Raw genomic sequence first — 12,185 nt, forward strand, 5'->3', positions numbered from 1 at the left:
TAACTGTAAATTAATTATTTTCTTCCTGTTTCAGCCTTTGGTTTCCTACATTGTCAATTACATTCTATCAGAGCCCACAGGCTCCCTAACCTTGTGCTTTCTGTGTTCTTCTGCCTCCTACCCAGTGTGCTTGCACTGCGGTGAATGAGGGTCTCTCGCTCGTTCTGTCGCTCTAAGATTCACTCTTCTGCCTCTCACTGTGCTGTCCCCTGCTCTCGTCCTTCTACTTTCCCACCCACCTGCAGTCACTGCTCACTTTATGTGAGTACCAGCTGCTGCTGCCAATTCCTTCCCCACCCATTACCCTGAAGCCCTTGCTTATGCACCCCCTCAGGCATCGCTCTGAGGCCAACATTTTCAGGTCCTCCATTGGCATTTATCCACCAGTACAGGAAACATATTTTGGAGTGATTCAAGTATAATAAAAGACAATTTGAAGATGGTTGCCCTCTGTGCCATTCCCTTCGCCAATGCTTGCACTGTAATTGGATAAGCAGTATTAAAGGCAATACTGGCATATGGTAGCTTGGCAATTAAGACACAAACAAAAACAAAATGACCAAGGCAACTCCGACGCAACCACAGCACCGAGACCGCCTCCTACATCCGCACCCTCCTCGACCAAGGTGAAACTGCAGCCGTCATCTCCTGGACCTATCGGTCTCCTTCGACACCGTCTCCCACCACACCCTCTGTGCAAGACTCCATAACACCAGCATCCGTGACAAAGCCTTAGAATAGATCCACTCCTTCCTCACTGGCCGAAAACAGAGTCAGACTTCCGCCATTCCACTGAGAACCCCCAGAGATGAACATCTATATGGCTCCGCTCGCAGCCATCGTCAGAAAGCGCCGACGACACCAAGCTGATTCTCTCCTTCACAGACTATCCTGCAGCAGCCAGGAGCAACTTCCACAACGTGATGAAGGCTGTCACCGCCTGGATGAAGGACAGGTGACTCAAGCTCAACTCAGACAAGACCAAAGTCCCCATCCTGGGCCCCACGCCCCTCTGCCTGGGATGACTCTTAGTGGCCTTCACCACTCGGAAACCCCTCCTTTCACACACACACACACACACAAGCCATGGTTCACGCACAAAACCTCTGCATCATCCTGGACTCCTTGCTCCCAATGAACCGCGAAATCAGTGCGGCTTTGTCCTCCTGCTCTCACACACTTCACCTGCTTCGGAAGATCTACAAGTGGATCCCCAAAGAGCCCAGAAAAACATCACCCACGCACTCCCCAGCAGCAGACTCTACTTTGGCAATGCACTGTACTCTGGCACCGCCCAAAAACTCCAAAAGAAGCTGCAGAACATCGGGCATGCCTCCGCCAGACTCATCTTGAACATCCCCTGCCATAGCCACATCAACAGGCACCTGAGAGACCGTCACTGGCTCCCGATCACAAAAGAATCACCTCCAAGCTCCTCACACACAACTACAAAGCACTGCATAACACTGGACCTGCATACCTCACCACTACCTCTCCTACACGCCCCCAACAATCTCTGCTCCTCACAACTTGTCCTGGCCAGCGTCCTATGGATCTGCAAGACCTCAGCTGCAAAGACCTGGAACTCCCTGCCTCTGCACCTCAGGCAATCAACACAGCAACCTCAATTCAGGAAGGACCTCAAGACCTAGCTCTTTGACTGAACCGCAGAGGTTCCCCCACAGCGGCTTGAGACCCTAATGGGTGAGTAGCTGCGCTATTCAAGACTCTTGATTGATTGAACTAAAGAGAATACATCTATTGGTTTTGCCAGTGCTTGTTCAGTGTTGTGCTAGTGACAGCTTAGTTTGAGCTCATAGACTCTTCACAGTCAGGGTTGTTGAGGGAAGTCACTTTTGAAGCAAACAAGTAGGTAAAGTAAGACTGTGATATTAATTGATGAGCGCTTGAGAGCGGTCAATCAAGAGTTTGTTGGTACTGCACAGCATCTGCTTAAGAGGATTCACTTGGATAGAGTTGCCAGTGGCTTCACTAGGGTCCTGTGATGTTGAATCACATCTGCGCTCTCTGGTATTGCTCCACCTTGTAACTAGCATCACTGTAGTGGTGGGAGCACAGAATGGGCAGATAAGGAGAGGGAACCACAGTTGAGGGAATATGAGTATTCGGTGAGGACAAGACAGAAAACAAAAGCATACTGAAGAGCAGGAGAGCTGAAGGAAAGAAAGCAGGAGCAAGTAGTCCTAAGAGAGAGGTAGGAGAAAGTGAAACAAAGGAGGGTAAATAATAGAGTAAAACAAAGCATGAAAGAGAGTAAAATAGGAAGAGAGAGGTCAGATGAGAGAAAGTGAGAATGTTAAAGTTACAGAAAGGAGAACGAGAGAACAACGAGAGGAGTAAGCTTTTGTTTAAAAGGAACATCACTAATGGCTAACTGGCTATCACATTTGGGGAGACCAAGAACTGGTTGGTAATGATGTCAAAGTCCCTCATGAAAATTCGTAGCAGGATTGTTGTACGCAAGTTGCCATGTGGGAGTTGCTGGCAATGGTGGGCAGTGTGATGAACTGGACAAACTATTTTTAACCAGATGAGAAGGCACTGAAAGAGTACAAACAAAGATTAACAAGTATTTACAATGCAACGGTTTCGCTTTTGTAAAAGTTAGAGCTTTTGTTATTGCTACTTGATATTTGAAGGTCTGGTGATTTCATGCTCTCTTTCAGACCTTAATATAGTTATCAATACTGGGGTAAAAAAAACACATTAAATATGTAGGCAGGACGCTGTTCACGTGCAATATGTAAATGGCCAAGAATAATTAGGATAAATCCCCACAGGATCTACGCTGTTTTCTAGGAAAACCTATACAGTTGTTGCTTTTCACGCAAAGGTGGTGTTTCAACTGCTAGAACACTGACTTTCTTGTATAGGTTAGTAATATTGATAAACATTTGCTTGGGAGTTCAGGAAAGAGTCACAGCCACGCTCCTCCTCATGCCAAGGTTATCGGTAGGGCTGCCAATAGGGATAAAGGATTGCTGTGATTGCAAAATCTATGGATCATTAAATAATTAAGATCTAAGGTGGAACAAATAATACACAACAACAAAATCCCCCGCACAAGCGTGCTACCAGTTGCAAATTATTAGACGTTGTAGCCCTTTAGAAATAAAGGAAACAAAAATGAAATTCGAGTTAATATGACAAGAGCATAAGAAGAGATATTGACCTACAATTTACAATGCGAGCGTTGGAAAAGTCTTGCATAGTGCTTCGAACTAATGAAGACACGTTCTGTGTGAGTGCGAAAGAAGTTGTTACATACGGTCTCTGCTTTATGGTCTCTGCTGGACAATAAATTTAAATGCATTTCTGTGTGGTATCTCCAAAACCGATCTAGCGCCATAAGTGCTCTCCTTTCAGGGTGAATAAAGTTTGACCGGAGCCCAGACACAAAACGGCGCATGTGTACATAAATGTGTATTTGCAGGGGGTGAAAAACAGGCTGTAGCCATCTCTCACATTTTACATGCCCAAATGTCGTTGTGAAAAAATGCAAATGCAGTGTCAGAGATTAGACATGTCACCTCCAGGGCCAACACTTGGGGACAAGTTCAGCCAGTCGAGGGGAGGGGGGTTAACACAACAACTGATCGAAAGGGGCCGTCCAAGTTCTTGCAGCCATGATCCAGCTGTGAGGGCGGGGAGGTAGCGTCAGGCGTACCAACTTCTGCCAGAGATCCCAGCAGACGCCGAGGGGGGAGGAGAGCAGGGCTGAGGAAGCAGATCCGGCCGGGAGAGCTGGAAAAGCGGGACTGGAACCTTGTCGAGTGGAGGAATCCAGCCCCCTCCAAGCACATCACAGGTCTACTCGCCCCGGGGAAAGGCGGGGCACAAACAGGCAGCCGCAATGAGGGCGGTCGCCTTTGTCCTGTAACCCTGGGGGCTCACACTGCTGCACGGTGCTCAAACTCCCACAGAGAAGGGTTACAATGCACCAGCCTCCCTCCCCCACCTCCCACGGTGGTACAGCACGCTCTGCCCCCAGAGCCACAGGAGGAGCTTGCAGCTTTGCCTCCCAGTGTAAGTCTCTCTCTCTCCTGCAGTGCTGTCACACACTGCAATACAATAACACACTGAATGTGGTTACGCGTACACGTCGCTCAGAAGCGTGGTTTACTGTGTTTCTCCTGGGTAGTCGAGAAACATTATTTAAATTATAGATACTAAGAAACAGGAGTGCGCACGGAGAACCGGACGCAAGTGCCACATCGTTAGTAATACAGTGACAAGTACTACCGGTATAAATTACACTTACTGGCAGCGTTATGAATACAGTGCAGGATGCGAGGGTATCCTTTCATTTAAACTGCAGTAACTGGTTACCATACTGTTGTACAAAAGGCTCTGAGACCACGGGGCTAGTGATAACCCCTGTACGCCTCTCCCCAAGCAAGGCTGGTGGCCGCTGCCGCTGCTCTGACAGCCAGCGCCGGGCAGACTGCACGAAGCAGCAGCAGCCCGGGGCAGAGCCCCGCTCCCACAGTGTTAATCACGCGAGGAGGGACACTTGGCAGCCCTGTCTAGAGCGCTGCTCTGCTGGCTGAGCGCACGTCATGTCCGGCGGGGCTGCGAGGGAGGGCCGCCCATGGAACGAGGGGAGGAGAGGAGAGGGCGCTGCTTCACCTGCTGAGGAAAACACCACCACGAGCAGCCAGCGCAAGACTGGCCTCGCCATCAACGAGCAATGGCGGAGCGCTCCAGCAAACAGCTCAACACCACACATTAAAAGTATCCGAACGCAACCACACACTACATACTGCGCTAAAAGGAAAACAAACTCACAACCAGTGGAGCGGACCTACGGTTGGCAGAGCGTGGGTCAATAAAATATGTAGTTTGCAGCATTTCCAAAGGGGACAGGCGACATGGCAGCATAGTACGGTCTCGGTGGAGGCGAAAAAAGTATTTCTTTTTTATGATCTAACATGCGCGAGCAGTCTGCACCCACAGAACACATGTACATGTTAGAAGTACACTATGGTCTTCAGCAATATAAGCATGGGCATTGTGCGTCGACAAAACGGCCCTCAAGTATACCTTTCCTTAACACCAATGTCTATCCTTTCGCTGGAACGGTCAACGGTTTTAGCATGTCTCCGGTATTGTTACTTTAACTGATCAAGTGGGGTGGGAACGGGCACACGGACAGCGGGAGGGGGGGGCGGGAACGGGCACAAGGACAGCGGGAGGGGGGGCGGGAACGGGCACACGAACAGCAGGAGGGGGGCGGGAATGGGCACACGCTGGTTCAAGACGGCACGGCGGAGCTTCTCAAGTAAGCTACTGCCCGGCCGCCATCATCAGACAAATGACCAAAACAAACCTTGAAGAAGAAAAAAAAAAACACCGCCCACCGCCGCATGACGTGGGCAAAAGCCTAAAATTCTCGGGAACGCCCACGAATCTGCTCCGGCATTGACGGACAGATCTCTGTTCCAATGGCTAGCCTCCATTTATGGAGCTAGCCAATGGAACAGAGGGGCGGGACAACACACACATACTGTAGACATAAGATTTCGCCTGCGCGAAAAGCTGCGCAGTACGCAGCTTTCGACAGGCGAAACCTAAAAAGTGCATTTGTAATGGAAGGGACGGAGGAGTGAGCTAAACGGAAGAAACGGAGGAGTGAGCTAGTGAATTTCTAAAGTGCCACCTAAATACCTTTAAGTAACCCCTTCCAGGATGTGGGAGGCTTTTCAAGACTTTAAAAATATACCTTTGTAATTTATTTTAGTTTCGGAAGACTCAATGGTCGGTTTGAATCAATAGATTGGCAGGAGCATTTTCTAGGCCTGAGTCTTAAAGTTAAAAAAAGAGGTGGCACCTCGTAGTTATAGAGAACTTGGTAAAGACTATGAAGATTGACAGACCAATATCTAAAAGGCAGTGGATAGCACCCTCTGGACTGGAGGGGCAGCGGGAGGAACTGAGTCTGGATTATTCTCCTAAAGAAGGATTTGATGGTTTTGTGGGGCCCAGGAGGAAATAAGGGGGCTACTCTCAGGAGTATATAACATTGACCTACAACATCTACCAATAAATGTCAGATTTTCTCAATGATCACAGTGTAAATGATTTTCATTTCAAATCAGTGGATGTGATTGTATCCCCCTGTGATATCCTTAAAATCTGATATGGTGCGTGCTGGTCAGCCCCGATAGGTGTGTGGTAGGACTTCTGTGAAGAAAGTTGGCATGGTTATTTTATCTTTGTTGTGATTAAACACTCAGTGTTTCAAAAGCACCCAGTGGGGCGAAGACACTGATCAGGAAGAAGAACATAATGAAATATTCATCAGCGAATACATTTGTTTAAGTATTTTGCAGCAGAGATGCAGATTAAACAGTCGTCAACCCCATGGAGGGAGTTAGTTCTACAGAAGGGTCTGTGTAATTGCCCGGCAATGCTCCCCATACATGGCACAGCTTGATCTATGAATGATGAGCTTAATGACAGTGACATGCTGGGGCACATGTTAAGTACTCTGAAAGCAAAGCAGAGAATTATTCATTTAAAGAGAAGCTTCAATTAAAAATAAATAAAAAGGATAATTTCATCAGCTTGAACAGCCTCCGCTTCACTGGAGTGGATACAGAAGAAGCCATTTTAATATGAGTGGATCCATCAGTTGCTGTAGCACTGACCGAAGCCCAGCGCAGATCGACTGTCCTTCTAGCCACGGCAGCATGACGAGAGATTTGTAAGAAATGGATTTCTAATGACCTGCCCGTTAGTTGCAGATTGGATTGAAGCTACTACCCATGTGAGCAATTTCGATATGGCATATGACTCCAGAAGCATAGATAAGACTTGGAAATACTTTAAAAGCGTGGCAATGTGTCCAATGGTTGCCACTGAATGAGGTACTACAAGGCGGCTTACCTGAGGCTGTGTCCATGTAAACAGCCTTTCCGGGGCCTGACTGGTAACCACCACAAAATGGGAAGTAGGGCTGACGGTGAAATGAGGACAAAAAAAATAAAGAAGCATGCATCAGTTATGGACTGGGATTTAAAAGCAGCCTTGGGAAATGTGAACAAAGCGATACAAAAGGGGATGATGGACAGAGCGTTTGAGCAAATCAAACACTCACCCCCAGTCAACTGATCTGGGTTTAATCCATCACCATACTTTAGCTCACTCCGCCACCCCAGTTCAGACATGGCCATATGCCAATCAGTCTGACCCTGCGACTCATGGGAACAAAGTGAGCAAAGGACTCACGTCTGAGCATACCCTGCCACTGGATTCAAGCTAGCCTGGCTGAGGACGGCTGAAAGGCCAGAAACCGGTCCCGGGATGCTTGTTTCCGGTCCGGGGAAGACATGGCTTGGCAGTTCGGGCTGGACTGTTCCCATGAGGCACAGGGTCAGACTGATTTGCATATGGCCATGTCTGAAATGGGGTGGCAGAGTGAGCTAAAGAATGGTGATGGATTAAACACAGATCAGTTGACTGGGGGTGAGTGTTTGATTTGCTTAAGTGCTCCGTCCATCATCCCCTTTTGTATCGCTTTGTTCGCCCTAAGTTGGCAGGGTATGCTCAGACGTGAGTCCCTTGCTCACTTTGCCACTGGATTCAAGCTAGCCTGGCTGATGACGGCAGAAATGCCAGAAACCGGTCCCGGGATGCTGGTTTCCGGTCCAGGGAAGACATGGCTTGGCAGTTCGGGCTGGACTGTTCCCATGAGGCACAGGGTCAGACTGATTTGCATATTGCCATGTCTGAACTGGAGTGGCAGAGTGAGTTAAAAAATGGTGATGGATTAAACTAACCCTGGGCGTAGTGTGCGGAGTGGGGCTCCGCGGAGCTACGCGAAGTGGGCACAGAACTACGCCCACCCGCGCACTCCGCGTAGCCCCACTACGCGCCGCCCGCCTCCCTCCCGCCCTCCCTAAATACTTAAATAAAAGGATAGAAGCGTCCCCGGGGCTCCCTCTCGCCGTCCCGCGATTCGCGCCGCCACCGATTCAGATACTAATGCGCATGCGCGGGCGCCCGCGCATGCACATTTCTCATGAGAAATGCGCATGTGCAGCCGCCCGCGCATGCGCATTAGTATCTGAAATGGCGGCGCGAATCGCGGGACGGCGAGAGGGAGCCCCGGGGACGCGGCAGACAAGGTAAGTGTTTTTAAAAGCTTTCTATCCTTTTATTTAAGTATTTAGGGAGGGCGGGAGGGAGGCGGGTGGCGGCCGGCTACGCACCGTCTGCGGAGCGCACGTAGTGCCGCCTGGCTACGCCCGCTAGGCAAAATGCATAGGAGACGGCACTACGTGCACTCCGTGCACGGAGCGTAGCTGGCCGCCCACCCTTAGATTAAACCCAGATCAGTTGACTGGGGGTGAGTGTTTGATTTGCTCAAGCGCTCCGCCCATCATCCCCTTTTGTATTGCTTTGAAAAATGTGGGCATGCCAGCCGTATAGAGTAGAGCAAGAGTAGCAAGTGGGGCGACCGTATGCAGGAGGACTTTCTTTTTTTTGAGGGGTACTAATGGTATAGGTGCCTACAAGAGAATGGTGTGTTTTACCTGAGGAGGGATGTCTGCTAGGTTGGATAGCTGATACTTTCGGCCTCCATTCACCCCTCAAAGCAGCCCCCTGATGCTAAGCCTACCAGGGGTTCTCTCTGTGTAGCTCTTGGGGATTCGTTTGGGGGGACAGCCCATCTCTTGAACTCATCTGTGCCAGACTTCAAGATGTGATGAGTCACTCATGGAACACAGCTGAACAGAACATAATCCAGTTGCGCTGCTCCCACAAATCAAGTTAAGGATACCAACTTCATTTTAAATCACCAATTTTAAATTCCTCTACATTTACAGAGCATTTAAAAAAAATTAAATTTGCTTTTTTTATGTATATGTGTTTTACTAGTCTACTAATATATAACTTTCTCACCAGTTGTGAATGCCACGATTAAGTATTGCGGACCCCAGGCTTAAAATGACTGCCCTGGAGAATGTGGCATGAAGGACTATGTTCTGCAGGGTCCTAGTGTTCCATGTCCAGGACAATGCCACAACTGGACATCCAGTTCCTTTCCAATGTACAATAAAGTAGTGCAAATCAGAAGAAAATAAAGATTTTAAGGTTTACTGGTTTTAATAGTTTCACAGGAGCTCAGTAGCCTCTATATTAAGGGTACCTAACGTAGGTCCAGTAGGCCCAGAAAGACCACTTAAATAAATACACCTAAAATAATTCTATGTACCATGAAACTGAATGGAATGAACGTTGTGAGTAGCTATTGTAAAAATATGAAACAGATCTGCCTTTCTGGACCTATGTTGGACACCCCCTGTCTTTTATCTATATAAAAAGCAGTAATCAAGCATTGGATTCGTACAGAGGATAGGTATGCGGAGGGTTTTACATCCAGCGTGCTCCGATGCCCAGCTCCTGCGTTATTGGACAAATGGAACAGTCGTGAAGAACACAAGCACAGACTCCTTGACAGATGTTGGGAGATGGAATAGTCTCTAAGCGAGTTAGACTCAGTCAATCGACGACTTGATAGGAAATAAAATGTGTAACTTATCGACGAGTTATTTGAGCAGCGCTGCATGATTATCTCGTGAAGGACAGCCAGTCATGCACCTACGGTGAACACCGACAAAGATAAAAGGCCCAGTGGTTTATGGGTAATACTTCTGCTGCATCCTAATCCCAAACGCGAAAGCTGGGCCTGACATATAGCAGCAGCCAACGCATACCCCAAACTACCAAGACATTCCCATCACCAGAAGATAAAGTGAGAAATGGCGCCCATGATTCACCGCGATGAACTGCGGACACTTTTGCTTCGAGTCGTTCATAGCAGGATATACGGCACGCGCGGGGGTGCCAGGCGCGTGTGCCCGCAGCGTAAGTCTCGCGGACACAATTATAGCCGGCGCGCGAGTCCCAAGCCCCTGCGCAAGGCATCTGGATGAGCCATCCATCCCTCTGACATTTCATACCTACAGCATCTGTTCGACACCCAGGCATGCCATAAAGTATCCATCAACCAGGCTCGAATCCGATCTCATTCAGTGAAAAACAGCTCCTCTTCTCACCTCCAGCGCAAGCAAGGTCACGTTTTGTGACCTGAGCTCTGAGCACCAATAACAATGTGAGCATCCCTTCTAGTCCAGAGCGCGCACTGCAAACGCAATTGTCTTCTGGCACTTAAATAATGCACATTACTACCAAATGTACTGATGTTCATTTAATTGACCTCGAAAGGTGAAAAGAAGAGTCACTTGCGGGAATGGGAACTGTTGCTAGCAGGTAGCGCGCAAATCTCTGCAGAGTGGACTCTTAACCCGCAGAGCTATCTAATCGTCTCATAATAGTGCCAACAAAGTGTGTCAGTGTTTCTCAGCATTCTACGAACGAGATCCGTACACGATACATACTCGTCTGTTTCAGACGTCACTCATTGCTGATTCGGATTTTGAAGTCTTCCGCTAGAACATGCTGATTAATGGCTGTGTTTTGTTAAGAGAGTCAGACAGTAGTGACCTTGCACACGTGCACTATGCCACACAAGACCTACGTGTCTCTACAGTATTCTTTTGACTGAGCTTTAGATCCCTCTTGCTCAGTGCCACAATCTGAAGAGGAAACAGGCAACATGGTTGTCAGAGACCACACGACCTCACTCAGTATGCAAAGAACGTGCACCCTTCCAGCCCTCAATAGAATTCTAAAGTATGGAACACACTTTAATCATATGTTCCAAGATGGCCGACACTGCCAGACACTATCATGGCCAGCGTACCCTTCTGGTATTTCATGGTTCCCAATGTAGACGGGAGCAAAGGGCCCCAAATGCCCAAGTTCTTAAACAACATCCACAGACAGGGCTCCTTCTACCACCTTATGGATAAAATCACCAATCACCACCTGGAACGACAGTGCTCCTCCTCTGGGTCAATAGCAATGGCTACACCAAGGCTGAATATGACAGTGGTTTACCCCAGAAACATCAGACCCATTTGTGACATGAAGCAGTTTGAAAACAAAACTATAATTATTCCTTTGACACATAAATTATCAATTTTCAAAAAGTCTGCTCAAGTCTATAGTACAATGTCTCAACTGGTCATTCATGTAGGGGGACAATTAAGTATAAGTTTTAGTCATATAGCACAGAAAGGGACAAGGTAGACCCAGGCGTGGCGGAAGGGTTGTATTTGCAAATAGAAGCACAAAATACAACTAAATTGCAGTAACCATAACAACCAGATGTGCACTGGTAGTGACGTGATTGGTGAACGGCGCAGTGACACATGTGATTAAGCAACAACGTGGCGCGGCGAATAAACAATATACAGTGGGGGTCAAACAAAAGTATTTACAATCACAAACATAGTTCCATTATTTGTAAATGACCCTTTGGATGCCGCAATTGGCGTTGTAGAGTCAACGGCGTTTCAACCTCTATAGCTTGAGGTCATCATCAGGACAATGGTTAAAATGTTGAAAAAGTCCTCTGGTGCGATAGATTTGGGGAGGGATGAAGGTGTCCAGAGCATGGGCTTGCTGGTGGTGGGTGCGTAGAGGCGTAGCTGGAGCGTGCAGACAGGTTGCATGAAGCAGCCGCTAATGGTGGTTCTTGTGGCGTGGGACTGCGGCGTACGACCAAATTGGTTGCGCTCTGTAGCATAGGTCGGGAGGCTCGTGGGAGTAAGGTTCGGCTGTAATAGGCAAATAGTACAATCAGGCCTGAGACGCTTCACTCGTTATCAGGGTTTTGAAGATTCACTCGTTCCCACCGCCGGACTTTCCCCGGAATCCTGTACTGGATTGTACCATTTGCCTATTACAGCCGGACCTTATTCCCACGAGCCTCCCGACCTACGCTACAGAGCACTACCAATTTGGTCGTACGCCGCAGTCCCACGCCACAAGAAGCACCATTAGCGGCTGCTTCATGCAACCTGTCTGCACGCTCCAGCTACGCCTCTACGCACCCACCACCAGCAAGCCCATGCTCTGGGCACCTTCCATCGTCCCCAAATCTATCGCACCAGAGGACTTTTTCAACCAAGTAACCATTGTCCTGATGATGACCTCAAGCTATAGAGGTTGAAACGCCGTTGACTCTACAACGCCAATTGCGGCATCCAAAGGGTCATTTACAAATAATGGAACTATGTTTGTGATTGTAA

General features: G+C 48.3%; 1 protein-coding gene across 4 annotated transcripts in view; it reads right to left on the reverse strand.

The window, feature by feature from the left end:
* The window catches only part of NOS1AP (nitric oxide synthase 1 adaptor protein), a 1,240,081-nt gene that overhangs the window by 1,051,270 nt on the left and 176,626 nt on the right, over window positions 1-12,185 (reverse strand). The window lies entirely within an intron of this gene.

The sequence above is a fragment of the Lissotriton helveticus genome, chromosome 1_1 (genome assembly GCF_964261635.1).
Source record: "Lissotriton helveticus chromosome 1_1, aLisHel1.1, whole genome shotgun sequence".
In the NCBI taxonomy this organism is placed as follows: Eukaryota; Metazoa; Chordata; class Amphibia; order Caudata; family Salamandridae; genus Lissotriton; species Lissotriton helveticus.